At 51.5% G+C, this 5000-nt stretch overlaps 2 non-coding genes across 2 annotated transcripts; both read right to left on the bottom strand.

The window, feature by feature from the left end:
• Window positions 1–415: 415 nt before the first annotated feature.
• On the bottom strand, window positions 416–572 carry LOC146534982 (5.8S ribosomal RNA). The gene has a single exon (XR_014878481.1). It is a non-coding gene; the product is annotated as a 5.8S ribosomal RNA (ribosomal RNA).
• An 827-nt stretch (window positions 573–1399) lies between these two features.
• Window positions 1400–3302, bottom strand: LOC146534981 (small subunit ribosomal RNA). The gene has a single exon (XR_014878496.1). It is a non-coding gene; the product is annotated as a small subunit ribosomal RNA (ribosomal RNA).
• Between the last annotated feature and the right edge of the window lie 1698 nt (window positions 3303–5000).

The following is a 5000-nucleotide window of genomic DNA, read 5'->3' as shown; positions in this document are numbered from 1 at the left end:
CGCGCACTTCGGACGTCGAGTCCGCCTACTGAGCGTACGCTACCCACTATACTCGCGCTATACGCGAGACGCGCGAGCGTGAACGCACGGAGACATCTCTATCTCGCGTGCGCGCACACCGGATTCGGCGCGGCACTAGTTCAACTCCCGTGGACCCTCTGATTTTTATCTCGAAGGGTACAGGAGAGAACGGGTCGCGCCTCCTCCGTCGGCAATGAGAGGTGTACTCGCATTGCCGTTCGCACAAGTGTGTTGCGAAGCGAGTCGGCGCCGGCCACCGGGGAGGCGGCGCGGCGCACGACATTGGCTGGTCGCATATTTGAACGGACCGCGATAGCGAGCTGTGCGCTCGCACTCGACGGAACCGCCATTTGTACGCGGTCAGCGTACAGTGTGGCATTTGTTTTTATGCAGCCGGCCCTCAGACAGGAGTGGTCCTGGATGTAACCCCACGGACCGCAATGTGCGTTCGAAATGTCGATGTTCAAATGTGTCCTGCAGTTCACACTATGACGCGCAGTTAACTGCGTTCTTCATCGACCCGCGAGCCAAGTGATCCACCGTTCAGGGTAGTGGTTTGTTTATTTTGCGCGATCAGTAAAGACCAACGCAAAAATAACATGTTTAAAAATGTTTGAAACGTGTCACGAACATTGTCGACTACGTCGACATCATCAACAACCACACTCGCCGCACGTGGACTCGTCGGAGACGACGTGCGTAGAGATTATGGATGTTCAATTTGTTTGTTTGTTTGTGATCTACCGACGATCGGCGCCGGGCCACGCCCACCACGCACGAGTGTGCGGAGGAGACGATGCCGGCGCGATCACGGACACACTACAGACAGGGACACGGACATCTGTCGCGGCGCGGAGTCGTTCGCAATACGGGCAAACGTAGAGCTCTCGACTGCCGCCGCGGCGCGACGTCCGTCCGTCCCCCGTCCGACCGCATTATATAGTTTAGCGGAGAACGACCGCCCCCGCAGTATCGACGAGGACGACACACGACATCATCTCGTCGCCGACTAGCGAAAAGTATACGCCTATGGTGGTGTGGACTCGTATAGCGGCGAGCCTGTCAGCAGCGGTGCGATCGACTCGCGGCGCGGATTCTCACCGGTCTGCGTCGATCGCGTTCCACCGCCGGCTCGCCGAGCCGACCACCCCGCACGCACACGTGCACACGTTCCAGCAAGTTTGCAGGGAGCGCGCGCGCGCGCGCGCGCCGGCGACACTGTTCCGCTCTGTGGCGACGCGATGCACCGTCGTGCGCTCTCGATTTGTTGTCTTTTCGTCGAAAATGTTGCGCGGGCGCTTTCGCTCTCATCGCCTTTTTTTTGTATAATCATATATCTTTGTTATGTGTGATGTATTTCGACAACACACAAACACGTTAATGATCCTTCCGCAGGTTCCCCTACGGAAACCTTGTTACGACTTTTACTTCCTCTAAATGATCAAGTTTGGTCAACTTCCCAGCAACGCCGACGGCCGTGAAGCCACCGCGTGTCGGTCCGAAGACCTCACTAAATCATTCAATCGGTAGTAGCGACGGGCGGTGTGTACAAAGGGCAGGGACGTAATCAACGCGAGCTTATGACTCGCGCTTACTAGGAATTCCTCGTTTATGGGGGATAATTGCAAACCCCAATCCCCAGCACGAAGGAGTTTCAACGGGTTGCCCGGGCCTCTAGGCCAGGGAGAACATGCTGATTCCTTCAGTGTAGCGCGCGTGCGGCCCAGGACATCTAAGGGCATCACAGACCTGTTATTGCTCAATCTCGTGCGGCTCGAAGACGCCGGTCCCTCTAAGAAGAATTTTAATACGTCGCCAGTGAGTTGCGCGACCGAAATCGCGCACACCTAAATGACGACGCCTATTTAGCAGGCTAGAGTCTCGTTCGTTACCGGAATTAACCAGACAAATCGCTCCACCAACTAAGAACGGCCATGCACCACCACCCACCGAATCAAGAAAGAGCTGTTAATCTGTCAATCCTTCCGGTGTCCGGGCCTGGTGAGATTTCCCGTGTTGAGTCAAATTAAGCCGCAGGCTCCACTCCTGGTGGTGCCCTTCCGTCAATTCCTTTAAGTTTCAGCTTTGCAACCATACTCCCCCCGGAGTCCAAAATCTTTGGTTTCCCGGAAGCTGCCCGCCGAGCCATTGTATTAACGTCGGCGGATCGCTAGACGACATATTTACGGTTAGAACTAGGGCGGTATCTAATCGCCTTCGAACCTCTAACTTTCGTTCTTGATTGATGAAAACACCTTTGGCAAATGCTTTCGCTGATGTTCGTCTTGCGACGATCCAAGAATTTCACCTCTAACGTCGCAATACGAATGCCCCCAGTTATCCCTATTAATCATTACCTCGGAGTTCTGAAAACCAACAAAATAGAACCGAGATCATATTCTATTATTCCATGCACGAAATATTCAAGCGGCATTTTGAGCCCGCTTTGAGCACTCTAATTTGTTCAAAGTAAAATTGTCGGCCCATCTCGACACTCACCGAAGAGAACCGCGATAGGATTTTGATATTGAACCGGCGTTTTACCGCCGGCTCACCGACGATATGCTCCGCAGACGTGTCAGTATCACCGCGGATGCGGTGCACCGACAGCGCGGCGCACAAATGCAACTACGAGCTTTTTAACCGCAACAATTTTAGTATACGCTATTGGAGCTGGAATTACCGCGGCTGCTGGCACCAGACTTGCCCTCCAATTGTTCCTCGTTAAAATATTTAAAGTGTACTCATTCCGATTACGAGGCCTCGAAAGAGTCCCGTATCGTTATTTTTCGTCACTACCTCCCCGTGCCGGGAGTGGGTAATTTGCGCGCCTGCTGCCTTCCTTGGATGTGGTAGCCGTTTCTCAGGCTCCCTCTCCGGAATCGAACCCTGATTCCCCGTTACCCGTGACAACCATGGTAGTCGCAGAAACTACCATCGAAAGTTGATAAGGCAGACATTTGAAAGATGCGTCGCCGGTACTTGACCATGCGATCGGCAAAAGTTATCCAGATTCATCAAAATTAACGACTTCGGACGCGAAGCCCTCCGTCGATTGGTTTTGATCTAATAAAAGCACTCATCCCATCACTGGTCAGAGTTCTGATTGCATGTATTAGCTCTAGAATTACCACAGTTATCCAAGTAACTGAGTAAGATCTAAGGAACCAAAACTGATATATTGAGCCATTCGCGGTATCGCCTTAATACGGCTTGCACTGAGACATGCATGGCTTAATCTTTGAGACAAGCATATAACTACTGGCAGGATCAACCAGGGAGCTAACAATAACAACATCGCTAACTCTCGCGTTGTTTTATTTATTTTGTTAAACGTCGAACGCGGGCGTCGAGAGACGCGTCGCGATGACTTTTAAAAAATAAAATTATAATAAATTTTGAACTTTGAAAGCTTACGCGACGAGCGATAACACACAAACAAACAAACAAACAAATGAATGAATGAATGAATGCATGTCGGTTCGCGCGCAAACTATCGCCGCTCCGATATTACACACGACGCGCGCGCCGCACAACGCACGCGCAGACGCCGTCGTCGGTTAGAACGAAGACGAAAGCGGTGGCGGTGTGTGCCGGTGCTCGGTCGCAGTACTGAACGTTCTCTGACGAGATCTTTGATGCGTGCGCAGCGACAACGGTCGCAAAACGCACACAACACACTCTCATAATCTCTCGTTTAACATGAGCGTGAACATGTTGTGTATACAAATCAACGCTCGGTGTTGGAGAGATCGTGGCCAATTTTAAAGGAACGTGTCGCCCCGCAAAGGGTGGCCGCGCACACTGGTATTAGAACGGTCGCTGAACAAACATCGATATAACAATGTATCAAAGTTGATATACGAACAACGCAAATCGTGCGGCGTTGATGCCCGTAATGGGGAGAGACGCGAGACACTCTACGCAAAACTGTGACTACTAATCACAAGAAGAGCGAGAGAGCCCCACAACAAACCCCCACAACAAACATAACCAACCGCACGCGCGCGCCCGTCGACCGACACTGTACAACACCACAATATTATGTGTGGTATGGGTGTGTTGTGTGTATTTATGCGTTATAGTAACACACGAATACTACTACAAAACCTCCGTGGAGGGTCGACTACGCTCATACGTTTGGCTCGTCGACACCTCACATATGTACAGAGCGACGGTCGCGACACTCGGGACGTGCCGACTGACAGACGGACGGCCGGGTGGAATGGTGAATGAGAGTTGATGGGGAGTGAACACCGTGACCAAGAGCACCAGCACCACCACCACCACCACCACCACCACCACCACCACCACCACCGCCACGACCACCGCCACGACCACGACCACCACCACGACCACCACCACGACCACCACCACCACGACCACCACCACCACCACCACCGCATCCACCACCACCACCGCATCCACCACCACCGCATCCACCACCACCACCGCCGCCGGCGCCGCCGCCGCCGCCGCCACCACCACGACCACCACCACCACCACCACCAATACCACCGCCACCACCACCACGACCACCACCACCACCACCACCAATACCACCACCACCACCAATACCACCACCACCACCACCACCACCACCACCGTTTCTGATTTTATAAAAATCGATGGCGATTTAAAGATTTTTCCATACAAACTTTCAACCCCTTATTTGCACCCTTAGGGGGTGAATTGTAGAAAACCATGAAACACATGTTCAATTAAATATTTTTAAGAGTCTATCTAAATTAAACATTTTATAATAATCGGTGGCGTTTTAAAGATTTTTCCATACAAACTTTCAACCCCTTATTTGCAGCCTTAGGGGAAGAATTCTAGAAAACCATGAAACACGTGTTCAATTGAATACTTTTAAAAATCTAAATTTCTAACTATAGAATGATTAAATAAAAAGTACACTGCGTAAGGAGCTACGCACAATTTCCGTAATGAATATAATTATTTTGAAGTGTTTTTAT

This window comes from Heliconius melpomene, chromosome 11, assembly GCF_056956725.1.
Source record: "Heliconius melpomene rosina isolate 202511_hmr_F chromosome 11, ASM5695672v1, whole genome shotgun sequence".
Lineage (NCBI taxonomy): Eukaryota > Metazoa > Arthropoda > Insecta > Lepidoptera > Nymphalidae > Heliconius > Heliconius melpomene.
This window is presented reverse-complemented; position numbering and strand designations above follow the sequence as displayed.